Genomic DNA, 19,109 nt, shown 5'->3' with positions numbered 1-19,109 from the left:
AGTGATAGCAGTGACATCCTGGCTCTGTGATGTATTTGCTGGGTGGCTTTGGAATGGTTACAGGGCTTCTCCCTGATTTGGTTCTTGCAAATGTAAATGCAAATGCAAATACAAATTCAAAAGGTAACGGGCTCCCAAGTAGAGAAACTGAGGTACTGTGTGTGAATATTTAGTATAGAGTCTGGCATGGAGGAAGCACAGAAAAATCTCAGCAATTATTATTTGTAAGTATTATATTATGAACAACATCAATAATTGTTTTGAAATATTTAACTATGTGAAGGTGTGTTATGCTTGTTTATGCTTCAGAATAGTACTTTTATTATGTGAAGGTGTGTTACACTTGTTTATGCTTCAGAATATTACTTTTACTATGTGAAGGTGTGTTGCATTTCTTTATGCTGTCTTTAATTATATAAAGGTGTGTTACATTTGTTTATGCTGTATTTAACTATGTAAAGGTGTGTTAAATTTGTTTATGCTGCATTTGTTTAATTATGTAAAGATGTGCTGCTGTTTCACCTTGCCTGCCTAAGGCACCTGATGATTGGTCTAATAAAAAGCTGAATGTCCTATTGCTAGGCAGGAGAGGGGATAGGTGGGGCTGGCAGGCAGGAAAATAAATAGGAGGGGAAGTTTGGGCTCAGGAGAGGATAGAGGGAAGAAAAGAGGAGAGAATGTGGGAGAAAGAAAGGGAGACACCTGGAGCCAGACAGTCAGCTGCCAGCCAACAGATGTGGAGTAGGACATTCAGAAAGAAAAGGTTAAAAACATACAAACAAACAAACCAAGGCAAAATGTAGATGAAGAGAAACAGGTTAATTGAAATTAAAGTTAAAAAAAAGTTAGCCAAAGATGAGCATAAGCTGAGGTAGAGTACTCATAACTAATAAGTCTCCGTGTCTTGATTTGGGAGCTGATTGGTGACCCAAAAGAAAGCCTGGTACAAATAATGATTATTATTAGTATGGCTATGTTCTGCCTGCATTTCTGTTTCTCCGGGGTCTCCCTATGTAGTACAGCAGGCCTGGGACTTATTACATAGCAGAGCTGGCCTTAAACTCCTGATCCCCCTGCCTCAGCCTCTAGAATGCTGGGATATGGTTGTGTACCACTATACTATGTTTGCTTTGCAAGACACTACTTGGATACAATAACAGATATATCTATTACTTCATTTGCAAGAATTTCAAGTTATAGCTCTACAATATAAGCACTTAAGAAAACATAGCTATCATACCACAATTGCAGCTAAAAGCTAAGAGTGGCTTTTTAGGTATAATGTGTATCCATTCAATGTTCATATATGCTCAATTTGGTCAAACGATTTTATAGTTTATTTGAGTCAGTGAATCAAACAAGGCCTATACATTGCACTTGGTTACTGTCTCATCTTTTTTTAGTTATTGAAAACACTCATCTCGTCCTTGTTTTTTTTTTAACATGTGTGTGTGTGTAGGCTGGAGGTCAACCTTGTGTTTAGAAACAGGGTCTTTCACTGGGACCTGGGACATACCAGTTTAGGCTGGCTGACCAGTGAGTCCCAGGGATCCACTTGTCGCTGGGGTTGCAAGCATGTGCCGCTGTGCCTGACTATATTTAAAATATAGAATCTGGCAGTCAAACTAAGGTCCTCATGCTTGCATAGCAAGTACTTCACCAAATGATCCATCACTATAGCCCCCTTTTTCTTGTCATATATCTGTTAAAGGCAGCAGCCAGTTGCTCTGTAGTTCAGCAGGACTGGCTCTTGCTGGCTGCATTCTGGGATCTCCTCTGACCTTGGTAGTTCCTGTACATTCGTAGATGCTATAGTTTAGGTTAGAGATAGCTCCCCAAAGGCCCAGCTGTAGCCCTACTGTGTGATGGTAGAACTTTTAGCAGGCACAGCCTTAATGGTGGAAGGGTGGGGGTTACCTGAGATATATCTTCTATAAACTCATGTGTTTGTACACTTGGTTCAAACAACCTCCCTTTTTAAAGAGGTTATGGAACCTTTCGGAGGCGGAGCCTTCCTGGAGGAAGTACCACATCAATGGGGGCTAGGCTTCGATGGTTTATAGTCTTGTCCCAACAGGGCTAAAGATCATGGGTAGAAACCATCACAACCAGGAGTCAAGTAAACCCTACCTCCTTTAAAGATGGTTTGTCTAGGGTATTCACCGGAATACCTGAGTGTACAGTGAAGAAAGGCTTATATATAGGGCCAGAGGCTCACATAGACCAATTCAGGGATTATGAACACTTCTCATAGTGTGCAGTTCCACAGGGAAGGGGGTGGCAGACACCACCAGTGTCTGAATTATTTTACTTTTATATTTTAACAATCACTGATGATCACTGCCCAGAGACATTATTCATTAGGGATTGCAAAAACGGTGGTAATTTAATTCTATCATTCTCCAGGAATTAACAAAACCATTTCACAAAGAGAAACTTGAAAAGAAGAAGAAAGCCAATAACCACCATTTGGGGCTGTGGATGACAGGCAAGTGGGGCCTTTTTCTTATGTTTATAACAATGACTATTGAGATTCCGAGCAGTCACTTGGGAAATCGCTGATTTCATGGGTTCTGAAAGGTTCGGCACAGTCTTCCACTGAGAAGAAAGGGAAAGAAAGGAATGACTGTTGAACATGCCAACTTCCCATCACACACATTACTGGCTTCTTTGCCGGCATGTGCTGCATGGCTGTTGAGGAATATCTGCCCAGCGGGGCTTCAGGTGACAGGGTGCCACCACCTGCATCAACCCAAGTCCATGTTCTAGTGCTGCAGGTAGGAAGATGACAAAAAGGGCCAGGAAACAAGTGGGGAATGTGGCAGGGAGTTAGTCACCCCCAATGTCTTTCACGTACTAGTGTCCACGTCCAGGGAGATTATCAACCACACACTGGCAGGTGCCAAAGTAGGTACTGTGTGCCCTGGGAGGTGTATGCGAAGGTCTTATTGTGCCTATGATACCCACATGTTCCCTATGGCTTAGCAAGGTGTCCATGTGTCTGGAGGATGGGTGGGTTTGGCCCCTTGGCTGTCTCTGGATATTCACATTCTGGTTGTTCTGCGTGTCTCTATCCTTCTTGTCACCTTGACATAAGGGTGCATTCTTCTGGCTGCCCTCCATGGACATGACAAAGTTAAATTGCTCTCAGGATCTTCCCACATGCTCATTTTAAAAAAAAAGCATTATTAGCATGTGTGTGTATGCATGATGTGTGTGTGGGCACATGTGCCATTGAGCATGTGTGGAGGTCAGATGACAACCTTACGGAGCTGGTTTTCTCTTTGCCCTCTTACGTGTGTTTGGGGGATCAAACAGGTTGTCAGCCTTGCCTGGCAAGCCCCTTTACCTGCTGTGCCAGCTGGCCAGCCAGCTTCCCACCCATACTCAGTCTCACAGTCTCTTGGAAGCCTCATTGGCCCATCCTTTTTTTTTTTATTTAATTTTAAATAGCTTGCTTCACATGTCAATCCCAGTTCCCTCTCCCTCCCCTCCTTCCGCACCCCCCCCACCAACCCCCTCAGCTCCTACCCCTATCCCCACATAGGGAATATTCCACATGGGGGATATCCAGAGTCTGTCATTTCACTCAGGGCAGGGTCCAGGCACTCCCCTAAGAGTCCAAGCTGAGAGATCATCCCTCATATCCATTTGTATGCCAGAGATAAATACTGATCCACTGCCCAGGGCCCCATAGGTGGCCCAGGCCTCCTCACTGACTCTCAAATTTAGGGGTTCTGGATCAGTCCCATGCTGGCCTCCCAGCTGTCGGTCTGGGGTCCAAGAGCTCCCCCCTTGTTCAGATCAGCTGTCTCTGCTGGGTTCGTCAGCCCATTCTTTGCCCATTTGCTCATTGCTCCTCTCTTCTCTGTCACTGGGTTCATGGGTTCAGTTCAGTGTTTAGCTGTAGGTGTTTGCCTCTGCTTCCATCAGTCACTGGATGAAGGTTCTAGGGTGGCATATAAGGTAGATGTCAAGTTCATTATCAGGAATGGGCATTTAAGGTGGTCTCTCCACTATTGCTTAGCTTGCCAGTTGGTGTCATCCTTTTAGATCACTAGAGGTCTCACTAGTGTCAGATCTCTCTTCTAACCTATGACTCCCTCTATTATGGTATTTCTCATCCTGTTCTCCCCTTATTCTACCCCCCACTCAATCTTCCTGTTCCACCATGACCTACTCTCTCCTCCTCTTCTCCCCCTCTCTTCTTCCCAGCTATTGGCCCATTCTTGAATGGTAACAGGCTGGACTCCCTTTGGGTTTCTAGACACCTTGCCTGTGCTTACTCCTACTGGAACAGTTGCCATTCTGTGCTGTCATGTGCTTGTTAAGTTGTCTGTCTCTTTCCACTAGACTGCAGACTCCCAGAGGGCAGGGCTGGCTGGCTCTCCCATCTCTGCATCCCAGTTTCCTACTTTAATTACTGTTGCCCACTCTGTCCTGAAACATTTACACCACAGTGGACTCTCTGCCTTACTTTCCAGTAGCTGGGCTTACAGACTCCCGCCATAGCTGGCCTCTTGCTCATCTTTATAGCCTTTTATTTTTTATAAGATTCATTTGTATGCATGAGTTTTTCCTGCATGTGTATATGCACGTGTAGCCCCTGTGTGCCTATGAATGGTTGCGAGTCACCTTTAGAGTACTGGGAACCAAGACAGAGTCACCATGATAGACCATAAAGCCTAGGAAAAAATTGGCACCGCTAAAAGTTTTCTAACAGGCAATGATAAAAAAAATAGTTAAAATAATCAAACACATTAACTCAGGTGTTTCTGGCAGGGCTTGCTGTAGCACTCGAGAGACTCCACAGGCTGTCTCAGTTTGAGCACACAGGTATGCTTGCCAGAATCCAGGAACTCAGATCTTCTACTGTGTTAGGAAGTAGTGCTTTTACTGAATGAGGGAAGTTTTCTGCTTTTAAAGAAACACAATTTAACTATGGGAAATAAAGACTTCATAGATGTTTTCCCAGGGCTGGAGGGATAGTTCAGTGGTTAAGAGCACCGGAGAACTGGGCTGGATTTCCAGTATGTATGACTGAAAAGCTGGAAACGTGTTGAGGATGCTGTGTGTCCTGCCTCATGCGCCGCACACTTGAGTGCCCATGCACACAGTATGAATGCACACATAGCTGGGTGCGCACACACTCAGTCCTCCTCCCTTGGGTCTCAGGAGAACCACTCACCCAGAACACCTGTTAGACATGCGTCAGCAAGCAGGCTCTTGTGTATTTTATACCATTTGATGCTTGGTGCCTGTCACTTTACAAATGTTAGCTTGGTTTATCTTCAAGTGAGACTTTTCAGGTAGACACGGCTTTCCTGACTTTACAAATGAGGAAGTTGTGTTGTTTTGAAACCTTTGTCATGCTAGCTGAGGAGATAAGCGCCTTGCCTTGATCACAAAGCTAGTCACAGTTGGACTGAGATCACAGTTGAGTTGGGTCTTCTTGCGTGTTCCTCTCTCTGCCTCGTGTGTGTGTGTGTGTGTGTGTGTGTGTGTGTGTGTGTGTGTGTTTAGCGAACATTCGGCAGGGGCTGCCCCCTGGATTGGCATCTGGGTCTGGCCTGCCTTGCCCCCCCCCCCAGGCCACCGAGACTTCACAAGAGGCCTGTCTCCCAGATTAGTCCCAAAGACAACAGGCTCCTGAAGAAGAAAGCTGAGGCCCAGGGAGGCCTGGGATGGGAAGGGCTTCCCGAGAAGCAGTGGGGAACTTCCTCCTGGGAAAGCCAGGAGCAGGCCAGTTCCTCTCCAGGGCCAGGCAGCAGAGAACTGGGCCCCAGCTGTTCCTGCCTGGTCCCTTCTAGTCCTGACCAGCCACCGGAGACTGGAAGCCGAGCCTGCTCACTGCCCATTGTCCCAGCACCCCAGCGCTGTTTCCCAGGCACCTCCTGTTTACACAGGAAGCCCGCTCCTTGCTCCTGGATACCACCTCGTTCTCTTGATGGCTGGCTCCAAACTCGCATCCTCATAGGCTGCCTCGATGAGTGCAACTGAAGTCAGTTATTTTTGCTGGGTAGAGTAAAAGGGTGGCCTTACTTGGTATGCTGACACAAACCTATAACTCCAGCACACCAGAGGTTGAAGCATAAAGAACACGCGCTTAAGGCCAGCCAGCATGACAAAGGTTTCAAAACAACAGCAAAGTGTCACACATCTTCCACTGTCACTACCCTCCATCTGCATGTGGCTGTTGGGCCTCGGATGTTGATAAAAGCTTGAGTAAACATTCTTCTTCTGTGACATGGTGCTAGACAGACTATGGAAGGCGATCAGAACTCAGTGTGTACCCATCAATAACAGATCTTATATCTTGTCTTCCATTGCGAAGGGCACCTAATTTCAGCTGGGCTACAAATACGGGTGACGGTTTAAAACTGAGGCTTCCAGATCCTGTGTACTCTTCTCTTTGAGGCGGGGTCTCCGTCCCCTTCCTTGAATGTCAGTGCGCTGTGGCTGTCTGCAGCGGCGGCATGCTGCAGTGGACATCATGCTGTGTGGCTTCCCAGGCTTTGTTTGTGTTGCCAGACCCTTAACCTTCAACCACAGTCACCACATAAGAATCTCCTGGAGAATTTGGCAGACAAGAATGACTCTTTTTGGAAAGATAACACTTATTTCTTTTGTGTGCTTGTGCATGTGCGTATATGTGAGCACATGTATGTATGTGTATGTGTGTATGTGCATGTATGCGTGTGCATGTGTGGAGGTCAGAGGGCAACTTTTGGGAGTTGGTTTTCTCCCTCTACCAAGTGGGTCGTGGGGATCCAATTCACATTGCCATCAGGCTTTGTGGCAGGCGCTTTTACCTGCTCAGCCATGGTGCCAGCACTCACTGTTCTTGAAGCACCATCAAAGGAATGCAAATAAATTTCCCAGTTTAATAAAGTATTATCCCATGGAGTTTCTAAATAGCAATCAGAACTAGAATTCTCCTTCCTTTCCAACTAAAGATGGTAACAATGAAAAAAGATAGTGTGAAATTGCCCTTAAACTAGGAAGGGATAGTCCCATTAGGCCAGAAATAGTGAAATATTCCAGAAATGAAGAAGCCAATATGATGTGACAGCCATAATAAGCAGAAGTGATTCTGAGCTGCATGCCCCAAACACATGGAGAACGTGTCTCAGAGGAGGCACACGCGATCAAGGGACCCAACAGTGATGCTTGTCCAGCACGTGTGTGCTAAGCCACATAACCACTGTACAGGTGCGTTGTCACAGCCATTGCTTTCTCCAGTTAGCCAATGCCAGCATGCTCTTCACACCTTCCCTCCTCTCTTCTGAACCCAATGTCGTCTTCTAGAGGTGTGGGCTTCCACTACGGTCTGTGAGTCATAACCTTCCGACTGACAACTCAAACGATAACGAACACAGAAGGCACAGTTGTTTCTCCTCCACACACAGAATCTACACACAGTGCTGCATTGTTTTCTGGCGTTTGGCATCTGTGGTTGCTGTCAAGAAGTCTAACGATTCCTTTGTAGGAGACATGTTTCTTTTCTGATGCTTTGGGGGTTTTTAATGTTTGCTATGGTGTGTCCAGGCATGAGGCTGTTTGCATCTAATTTGCTTGGGGGTTGAAGTGCTTTGTCCTCATGAAGATCCATCTTTTTCATTGCTACTGAAGCTCAGATGGCTGCGTCTTTCACGATGGTCTCTTTTCTTATTCCAGATCCACTGGACCTTTTCATTCCCGATGCCTCCTCCCTTGACTGTCTTCCTTGCTTTCCATTGTTTCATCGTGCTGGCCAACCCTCTGGATAATTCCCATAGTTATTTTCTAGTTTACACTTCTCTTCAGCTTCATTTGACCTACAAAGTTACCTACTTCCACAAATTTTAATATTGATGATTTTTTTTTTTGAAACAGGGTTTTGCTATATAGACCAGGCTGGTCTCAAACTTGTGATCCTCCTGCCTCAGCTTCCTGAGTGCTGGGGTTACAGGTATTTGCCACCATATCCAGTTGATGACTGACTTCTAATGTGCGTGCGTGCGTGCATGTGTGTGTGTGTGTTTGTGTTTGTGTGTACATACATTTTAATCTCTCATTTAAGTAATTAATTAGGTTAGTATAATCATAGAATGGGGGAATCTGAATAAGAGATTTCTAAATATTCACTGCAACCCCCCTCAGAAGTCTATGGTGCTCAGGATTTGTGATGTTCTTGTGCATGGGTTGTACAAATCTCTGTGTCATCTCAGTTTTTGTATATGTGCTGACAAAGTGGGCGTGATGACCATGGGTTTTTAATTTCTGGAAGCTTTATTCCATTCTTTAAGACATTTCCTGGCATTTATTACTTATTTATTTACGTATGTGTTTATGCGTGTATTTATTTATGTGTTATGGGTGTTTTGTCTTCATGTATGTCTGTGTGCCATGTGTGTGCCTGGTGCCCACAGAGGTCAGAAGAGGGTGTCAGATCCCCTGGGACTGGAGTTACAGACAGTTGTGATCCACCATGTGGGAGCTGGGAATCGAACTCAGGTCCTCTGGAAGAGCAGGTGCACTTAACCACTGAGCCATCTCTGCAGACTCTCATTGGTGGTTTCTCTAGCTGAAAGAATGCTGCATTTCCTGGATTGTAGGGTTAGCATCACAGTTTTAATCTGGTTTTGTGAGGTGCCCTTTTTGTTTCTTTGCTGATATTTTGGTGTTGGATCAGTGTACAGGATGTTGTAAGTCCAATTCTGAAAACCCCTCCTGCTGCTTAGTGCTTCGATTTCTCCTGGGGACCTGGAAGAGACAAGCTTTGAGTTGCATCTCTGGTCTAAAGGGGGGAGGGAAGAGGAAACCATGATTTCTAACCCTTCTTTCTACAGAGGGTGCAGGCAGGTCTCTAAAGGTCCTGAGTTATTGGATCCAGGCTCTTGCAATTACTAAAGAAGTGCTATATCACTGAACTATATTATTATCCTGAAGATATTTTTTAAGCTCTCTCTCTCTCTCTCTCTCTCTCTCTCTCTCTCTCTCTCTCTCTCTCTCATGTGTGTGTGTGTGTGTGTGTGTGTGTGTGTGTGGTGTGTGTGTGTGTGTGTCTCGTCTGCTGCGCTGCCTGTGTCCGAGAACGTGTGGAGGGTGTCGGGGATTGACAACACAGAGACTTGTTCAACGATGTAAAGAAAACTTTAAGCAGGCCCCAAAAAGGTTCAAGAAAACTTCCTAAGAAAGGTTCCCACCAGAGAAGCTTCTGCTCTCTCTTCTCCCCTGGCTGGTTCTGCTCTGACACCAAAAACTGATCTGGTTTGGCAGAAGAGGCGATTAGCCTTTAGACAAGGTCGAGGTCAGGGCGGTTTCCGTGGGCAGGCCTTTTCCAGGACCTTATTGCCCTGGGCGTTGTATTGTTCTTAGTAAACATGTTTTTAGTAAACATTGTCTTACAGCTGCCTACTCCCAGGCCGAAGGGGAAATGGGTCTCTGCTCAAGGTCTGGTGTTCCCACGTGTGTGTGTGTGTGTGTGTGTGTGTGTGTGTGTGTGTGTTTGAAATTTAGAATGAATGTGTTGAGAAAGATAGAGGGATTGGTTTAGAGAGGTGAAAGGCCTCACTTCACAGGCCTGGCGTGTGTGTAGTCTGTGGGTTTTGTTTTGGATTTGTGTGCAGTGCCTGTGGAGACCAGAAGAGGGCGACAGATTTCCTGGAGCTGGAGATACAGTTGGCTGTGAATTGCCATACCTGAAAGTGGAAAACAGAACTCTGAAACCTGGAGGTGGTTGTGAACTGAAAGTTGAAAAAAGAACTGAAAGTTTTCAACTTAAAGTTGGAAACAGAACTCTGAAACCAGGCGGTGGTGGCACACGCCTTTAATCCCAGCACTCAGGAGGCAGAGGCAGGCGGATCTCTGAGTCCGAGGCCAGCCTGCTCTACAGAACCAGTTCTAGGACAGCCAGGGCTGTTACATGGAGAAAGGAAAGCCTGTCTTGAAAGAGAAAACAAAAACAAACAAAAAGACAAGCCAGAAACTAGAACTTTGGTCCTCCGTAAGAGCAGTATGTGCCCTTAACCACTGAACCGACTCTCTGGGCCCAATCCTGTTTTTTAAAAAAGCAAGTAAATTAATCGCTTTTATGGCTCAGATTTAGTCCCTGGCACTGTGTATGCTACAGTCAAAGCTCCCCAAATGTATTTTATTTTTGATTGACACACAGGAATTAGGAACATTTATGGGACATCATGGCACTGCAATTGTGTCCGGGCAATTGGCATAGTTATCACATTTACCATTCATTTGTATTGGGCACAGCCAAAATCCTGTTCACTAGGTTTTTTGAAACATTCTTTTGTGAAATGTTATCATATTGTGTTGTTGACTATTAGAAACCTTGTTTTTTTGGGGGGGGGAGGCTAAGGAGATGCTTCAGTTGGTAAAAACTCTTGCTGCACAGGCATGATCATGTGACTTCAGACCGTAGCATGTGTGTAAAAGCTGGGGTCCGTGTGGAAATAGGTGGATCCCAGGGCACATGCTTGCCAGCCATAGCAGCATGCTCCAGATTGAGCGAGAGAAATAAGATGTCTCCAAAAAGAAAGTGAAGCGATGGGGGGACACCCAGTGTCAACTACTGGCTTCCACATGTTCATGCACAGGGGAATGAATCTGTCACACACACACACACACACACACACACACACACACACACACACACACACACACACACACAGAAGGAGAGAGGGAGAAAGGGAGTAACAGAAGACTATTTCTTTCACAGTTTCAGGTCACGTTGAAATTGCAAGCCCTTTGTATATGCTGTTCTCTCACCCTGACAAGCTCTAGATGTCACTGATCAACTTCCTTCCATACAACTAGATACCAAGGCTTTACAAGTTTAAATCTCACCCCAGAGCACACAAGGAGGGAATGGGTTTGTCAGGATTTGAACAAAGGCTTTCCTGACTCCCCTGAGTCCTTAAATAGCGAGAGCTCCTGATGTTCTTCATGGAAATTTCCAAACACAGCCCATCTCACGTCACACAGGCATCAAACCTCCAATGGTCACCTTGCTAAATTTGTTTTATCACTGCTGTATTCTTTGCCTAGCCTTCTGTTAATCTATCCCTCCCCCACTGTGTGTGTGTGTGTGTGTGTGTGTGTGTGTGTGTGTGTTTTCACTCGCACCATGGCAAACACATGGAGGGCAGGGACAACTTTTGACAATTGGTTTTCTCTTTCCACCTTGCTTGAGCCAGATCTCTTGTTCCTCCCGACGTGCTGAGTGCCCCTGGGTAGCTGGCCTGTGAGCCCCAGGGTCATTCCTCCGTTTCCACCTCCCATCTCAGCTCGAGTGTGCATGTCCCAGCTGGTCACCACCACATCTGGCTTCTGTGGATCCAAACTCAAGTTGGCAGGCCTGCTCTGTGAGACCCTTCATCTCCCCAGGCCGATCCCTCTGCCTTTCACCATACATTCCGTTGTTAACTCCAGGCACTGTACTCCTGAATGGTCATCATGGACATTGTTGATGTTCAATGGTTCTCTAGGCACAAGCGAATCCGTCTCAAGTGCCATTCTGTGAGGCGAGGTGAATGCATGTGTGTTTATGAAGTGTGTGTCCCCATTCATGTGTGAAATGGGAATACCACTAGTTTTGTAGACAAGTCTCTGTGCTGTCCTGGAGAGAATCACTCTTTTTTTTTTTTTTTTTTTTTTTTTTTGGTTTTTACAAGACAGGGTTTCTCTGCATTGTTTTGGAGGCTATAGGTCCAGCCCAGCCTTGAACTCACAGAGATCCGCCTGCCTCTGCCTCCCAAGTGCTGGGATTAAAGGCGTGCGCCACCACCGCCCGGCAAGAATCACTCTCGATATCTTTCCCCAGATCAGTTTTTCCTGTAATAGAAAAATCACACAAACAGACTCTCACCAGGTCCCCTTCCTGAGGCAAGCTTTCTTCCCTTCAGCTGGATTTTGAAGAGTAGTGGTTAATACCTGCTGTGTGTGTGTCAATCACTAGTTGTTTTTATTGTTGCGTAGTACTCCGTTGCTTGGCTACAATGCATCTAGTTTACTCATTTTCCTGTCGTTGAACACCTCAGCCATGTTCAGTTTTGAGCTACATATTACTCTAAAGCTGTTATGAACATTTTGACTGTTTTTAGCATTGGGTTAAGGGGAGAGGCATAACAGCTACTGTTATGAGGAGGTACACAGAAAACATGTATTTAAAAAGAGATGTCGGTGAAAGACCAGGAGAGAAAGGATGCATAGTGAACCCTAGGACTTGAGGCTGCCCCCTGACTCTTAGTGGCAGAGACTTAGGACTCAACTTAGTTCACACTTTCCCCAGAAGCCTTTTCTGACCAGCATCAGGCATGAGCTGGCTCTCTTACAGCACTTGGCACCATTTCTTTGTCTCACTCATGTATTTCTTTGACTTTTTAGTGTATGTATGCATGCGTGTGAAGGCCCGAGGGAAAACCCTGAATGCTGTCCTTCAGGACTGTCTCGCTCTCTTTCTATTTTATTTAAAAATTATTGTTGCTGTCACATGGACCGTGGTGCCCAGGCAAATGACAGCCCTGTGGAGTTGCTTCTCTCCCACCTTTATGTGGGCTTTGGAAATCACAGGCTTGTACAGCGAGCGAGCGTCTTTACCCGCTGAGCCATCATCTCGCTGCCGCCCCCCCCCCCACTATTTCTTTTTCGAGACAGGGTTTCTCTCTGACCTGGAGATTGTCAAGTAGGCTTTTTTTTTTAATTAAAACATTTAAAAATGTGTAAGTCCTAGCACATGAGGCTTCCCCTCTCTCTCTCTCTCTCTCTTTCTCTCTCACTAGCAAAAGCATGTGTTTACAGAAGATCAAGAGTGGATTCTGTTTATGTCCCTTGGCCTCTCTGCACTTCAGTTTCGCCTCTAAAAGGTAGGAATGAAAACACTGTCTCCTGGAGTTGCTGGGAGATCTTGGAAAGTGCTGGGTGAGGAGCAGGTGTCTGAGCCTTGACAATAATCACATTATCTTTGATGTGAAGCCAACAAACACACTTGATCACACGAAGCTTGTGATCCTGGTGACCGGGACACCTGGTTTCACTGTCTGAGGTCAGACTGGACCACAGGTGGGGCCTCAGTGTCCCCTTGTCCTCGGAGGTGAGGGTGACGCTGGACCTTTGCTTTGAAGAGGTCATCGTGCCACTTGGCAGCTGCCAGCAGGACCTTGGAGGGAAGATGGTGTCTCCAGCCACTGGCCTCTGCCAGCCACGGTGTGGGGGAAGGCTGTAGGGAGCCATGGGAACGGGCAGGGCAGGGAGGCCAGGTGGTCTTAGGAGGCTGCAGGCAAGGCTCGGCTGATATGAGAATGTCAGGGCTCTGGAGGGGATAGGGTTTCTGCCGCCTCCAGCTGCCCTAAGCCGCTTCTGCTGTTTTCCAGAGGGACCCAATTACCATCCCTTTGCAGGGCCAGGCTGTGGGAGATCCCGGGGAGATAGGAGGCAGCTCCCAGCAGGGCAGCAGAGGCCTTTTAAGCTCCTTTCACCATACACCTGTTCATGATCATCTGAGATTTGGGGGCTGGTTTGGGAAAACGTCAGAACTTCTGAACACAGTCCCCCAAGTCTCTGCGGAGCCGCGGGCTTTCAAAGTGCTCTCCTAAGAGCTGATGTGTCTGATCTTCATCAGAGCTTGCCAGCGGCCTGGATGGGCTTTATGGCCTCCCCCAGCAGCACCCCTGCAGTGCAGAGAAGGGGAGCCAGTTGGCTGTGGTGACCTGTTGAGAAAGTGACCCAGGATTTCTGTGTCTGTGGAGCCTCTTCCCTTTGTCACTCAACAAGCATACCTTGGTTCTCCAGTTGGCCTTAGGGGCTACCATCCTCTATTGCATGAGCAAGCCTTTCTGTCTCATTCATATAACCTGCTGGGCTCTTGAAGGTATTTGAGCAGTGGCTCCTGACAGAGTGTCTAGCTTACCTTATATGCAAAGGATGTGCAGGGTGGAGTGTTCTCTGTCCCCAAGAGTGGATGGCCAGACATGCCTTACAAGAATGAAACCTGTGGCACTGGAAATACTACCAAGCAGTGTGATGTCAGGTATAAGGGTCTCCATGAGGGCTTTGGCTAAACCATAAGTCCTCCCAATGGGGCATCTCTACCTGCAAGTGTAAGACAGAAGGAAGGAAGACAATTAGGGTTTCATAGAATGGAGAGAAGGGCCTTCTGTGAAAAATGGCTTTAAATTCACTGAGAGCTGTGTATCAGGTACCCAGATACCTTGTCTTACCCCATCCTCACCACAGTCGTGGAAACAGGTAGTTTCCCATTTTATACAGTTGCCAGTATGCATACCCAGGTGTGCTGAAGTCAGTGTCTTGCTTAAGCCCTCTCTGGCTCTAGAGCCGTTTTCCCACTGGGAGAGTTCTTTGGGGAAGGTGAGTTGGTGGGTGTGTTTAGGGGCAGAAGATCAGGAGCCCTTAGCCAGCCCTGGAAGCAGTAGGACTGAATGACAAGAGCACGGAGTCAAACCAAGTTGTCTGTGAATGGAGTCAACGGGGAGAAGTTTGATGAATAGCTTCCTGTTCAGCCTTGGCACTGGGTACCCTGTTTGGTCCTCTCGATGGCTAGGCAGCTATTTTTCCTGCCTGCCTTCCCCGCCGTGATATATATCCTCTTCTCCAGCTGGCCCTGTCTCCAGAATCAGTGGTCGCTGGATTTTTGTTCTGTCATTGCTAAGTTCTTTTCTGGCTCCCACCTTGCTTTTGCTGTCCCTGCTTCCTATGGCCCTCTATCTCCATTATCCAGGTCCTATCTTTTCATGTCCACTGGAATTTTAGTGCCTCCTTGAAGTCTTCCTTGACCATTACAGTTGCATTTTTTTTAGTTGAAAATACCTGGCCTCTTCCCACAGTCTGTCTAACCTCTGTGGTCTCCCTAGCTCAAGTGGGGCCCCAGTCCCCCCACTCTTGGCTAGCCCTACAAGCATCGTGGACAATGGACACAACGAGGGGTCAAGTCCTTCCCATGTAGCTCCCGATTCAGTCTTCATAGTGACTCACAAGAAGCAACAACTCTTGTCATGTAAAGATGAGGCAGCTAGAGAGTTAGAGAGGCTGGGTGGTATGCCCAGAGGATTCCACTTTTGAATAGGTCTCCCTCCAGAGCGCATCGTGCTTTTGCTCACTTTCCTTGTTTTTAGCTTCTGTGGAGCTGGGGAAAACATTATATCAACACTATCCCTGGTATATACATGATTAGAGCCAGGCTCCCGGGTATCTGAGTAAGGGCTGTGTGTACAGGACATTGTATATCTACAAGGAGAGCTGTGGATGATGGACACTTTACCTGCAATGAGAGCTGGGTGGGAAGGATGCTGTACATGCAATAGAAGCCATATGTGCAGGACACTGTACATGCAATAGAAGTCATATGTGCAGGACACTGTACATGCAATAGAAGTCATATGTGCAGGACACTGGCCATGCAATAGAAGTCATATGTGCAGGACACTGTACATGCAATAGAAGTCATATGTGCAGGACACTGTACATGCAATGAGAGCTGTATGTGTAAGACACTGTACCTACAATAAAAGCTGTGTGTGCAGGACATCATAGCTTGGTGATATAGCTAGTCACTATGAAGGTGCCTTACTGTATGCCCATTTCTGCCTTTTCTTGTTTTATCTTTTGCATGTGGGGAGTGTAGAGGCATGGGTGAAGACATGTACCATGTAGTATACAGCTCAATCTTTTGCCAGTTTTCACTAGGAACATGAAGCAGAGTGGCTAAGCAGCTTGCACCTTCTGGGATCTCAAAAAATGCTCAGTGGAGTGATGAGAGGATTTGGGCTTTCTTCCTAACCCTGGCCGCAGCTCATGGTTCCTGATATCACTTGAGATCAGAGTCCTCCTGCCCAGGCAAGATTCACCAGCCTGGAGGCAGGCAGCAGGGGAGGAATGTAGTCTCTAGCCTGCTGCTGACACCATCTCTGGGGGCTCTCCCACCCCAGCTCCTGGGGAAGCAGGGGATTAGAGGCCTAATTCCTCCAAGAATCCTGTTTTTCTTAGCTTCAAGAGGATTGCTTTTTAGGAAAGGCCCCTCATTTAATCAGCCTGAGTCAACAGCTTCATTTATTTGGACACGTGATGTTATGAAATGGGCAACTGCTGTGTTTTTGTATCACATATCTGACCACCCCTCCAGGACGGCATCAGGAGGGGAGGTGCTGTAGGCTACAGCTTGGGGCTCCTGTGGAGCCGGAAGCGAGGCACCATGTCTACTAGCCTAACACTGCTCTCTCTGATTTTATAACATGAAAATGACCACGGAGGGCTCCCATACCTAGCTTCCTCTCCTCTGGGCGCTTTTGAGTCAAAATTCTTTATTCTCTTTCTCCCTCAGAGTTAAAGGAGATGATCTATTAACTACATCTGCGGATGGTGAGGACAGGTAGAGGGAAAAGGTAGTCAGAAGCGGTGGCACACATCTGTAATTCCAGTTTTGGGGAGGTGGGCGCAAGAAGTGAGTTTGAAACCAGCCAGAGCTGCATCATAAGACCCTGTCTCAAGAGAGAAGCAACACTCATTATTTATCAACAGCTCATTGCTTACAATGCAGTGAGCTGTACTCTTTTCCACCCCCTCTCCATCTCTGTGTTTTCCTAGTCTGTCACCCTTACATGCTTGGGGACAGTGAACATGCCTCTCCTATGGCCCAACCCTTCCTCTTCACCCCACGTCTAACTTTGGTGTTGACAAATGACCCAGATTTTCTTCCTGGCATCGATGCAGCCATCACACATTATTTTTACCGTAAAACCAAGGAAAAACATCAACAAGGAAAGCATTTCCACTCTCCAGAGTGGAGGGCAGAGGTGAAGGAGAGGTTAGGTAATGTCCTCCCCAGCCACACAGCCTGGAAGGAGCAGAACTGAGTGTGACATGCACACCTGTATGACTGCAGAGTGTGATGGTCAGAGTGGGGCAGACTCTGTCTTTCTGGAACTTTTGCGACCCTAGCCAGGTTCAGACTTTTGTCGTAGTGAACAAGACCAACGTAATGTGCTTCTTACTGCTCCCTCTAGTCACCCTTCTCCAAGGGCAGTTATTTACATCAAATGTGTCAGTCGAGATGGACACTCAGTACATTTGGACCAAATGGATGTCACCATGAATAAAGAGGCCAGAGCTGAGCCTGGCTGCCTCTGCCCTTCCCTGAGTACAATCACAGCCAGCTGAACTCTTTTACTTACACTACGTTCTGCCTTGGGCACCCCAGAGCCAGATGGGAATGAGTCAGCACAGGAGGGTTACCACCCTTTCCCCGGAGTACAGTTGGTCACTATTTTCATTCCCTAGACTGTGAGCAAAGGGGGCTGAGTGTTCATCCTTAGTTTTTCCCAAATAGGATATTATGAACAGCATCAGACATTGAGGGGGCAACTATCTCAAGTGGAAAGTCTGAAAAGACAGTGATTGTTCTCTCTCTCTCTTTCTCTCTCTCTCTCTCTCTCTCTCTCTCTCTCTCTCTCTCTCTCTCTCTCTCTCTCTCTCTCTCTCACACACACACACACATCTTGCTGGCTTTAGACTCACAGTCCTTCTATCCCAGTCTATTGTGTGCTAGACTTACAGGCACACTCATCCGATTCTTGTCTTCTGCTTTATAATGAGGGTCCTTGGCCAGGAACTGCTATGCAAATGTGTTTAAGATAGTAAAATTAACCTCCAGAATTGCTAAGGGTCTGGACAAGGGACGACTGGGAGAAAAGGAGTCAAATGCACTTTTGGGTAGATTAAGAAAGCAAATCCCAGTGCTGAGTCTGGAAGCTTCTGAACAAGGTAATGGGACCTTTTTTTTTCTGTTGATCTCTCAAACCATCTCACCCTGTGATTTTTTTTTTCTTCTTTTGCTCTGGGATTTATCAGAGACATTGGGGCCAGGAGTGTAGCAGGACTAAAGTTACTGGGACAAAGCTGTAGGCAGGTCAGTACTCCACAGGGGAGTCCCAAGGGCCTGCAGGCAGCCGCTGCCACCAAGAACTTCTAAGGCCAAGAAAGGGAAGCCTCGAAGCCAAACATCCCTGCACGGTCCCAGGCAAATGTGTTCCTCATCAAGGCAGATACAAACAAAGTTTATTAAAAAGCCTTCTAGAAGGACATTCCAAATCACCAGCAGGCCTCCTCGAGGTGACTGTCCATTTTCTTATGTGCTCTCATTCCAGCCACGTTGGAGCTTTTCAAACACCGACTCACCCATGTGTCTAGGAAGGAAAATAAACACACAGCTCGGGGTGACCTGGCTCTCAGTGCGAGCATGCACTCTGTGACACTGTGGCTAGTAGGGTCGATAAGGATGACCCAGGAATGGAGGACACACAGGGCATTGGGACCTCTTAGTCTGTGGGGTTTGAACCTCCTCTTTGTACCCTGATAATGGCCCACCAGGCAGGGGAAGCACCCTGTGGCTGTAGTAATGGTGGTTTGCTGTAGTAGAGCAAGCTCTGAATTGAAAAGGCCACGGGTCTTTCTGCATTCTGAGACTGGGGAGGGCTTATCTCCAACTAATTGGACATTTTTTTTAATCTGTGAAACTGCAGATTTTTTTCAGTAGATCGGAGCGACAGTTCTCTGACTGGAGTTGGACTTGGGATTCTTGGAGGTTGCTCAAAACATGTTTTGGGTAGTGTTATTTACTTCTCTCAACTTATGGAAGGAGCAATGTGTTTTAGTTCATGGTTTCAGAGAATTTAGCCCTTGGTTGCCTGTCCATGTGTGCTTGGGAAGAGCATCACAGTGGCAGGAGTGTGCGCCTGGGGAGGGCTCTTCACTGCTGGGCTAATCAGGAAGCAGGGAGGGAGACAGGAAGTGGCCGGGAACCCCATGGGCCTCCCCCAGTGATTTGCTTTCTTCAGCAGGGCCCCATTTCCAAGGTTTCCAGAACCTCCTAAAACGGTGTCACCATCTGGGTACTAGGGATGCTTCAACACTAAAACAGGCACCCCCGTGGAATCTGGGGGTCTTTGTGGCATGATACAATTTTCTTCAGTGAGGGGAACCAAGATTCTGATTTTTGTGTAATCTGAGTACATAAGAGGACTGGTAAGTTAACAAGGGGGAGAGTAGATTCTATCTCAAATATCTTTGGTTGCCACTGCCTCTTGTGTTCTTTCTGGCAT

The sequence above is a fragment of the Mesocricetus auratus genome, unplaced genomic scaffold, assembly GCF_017639785.1.
Source record: "Mesocricetus auratus isolate SY011 unplaced genomic scaffold, BCM_Maur_2.0 Super-Scaffold_100691, whole genome shotgun sequence".
In the NCBI taxonomy this organism is placed as follows: Eukaryota; Metazoa; Chordata; class Mammalia; order Rodentia; family Cricetidae; genus Mesocricetus; species Mesocricetus auratus.
Note: the sequence above shows the minus strand (reverse complement) of the source record.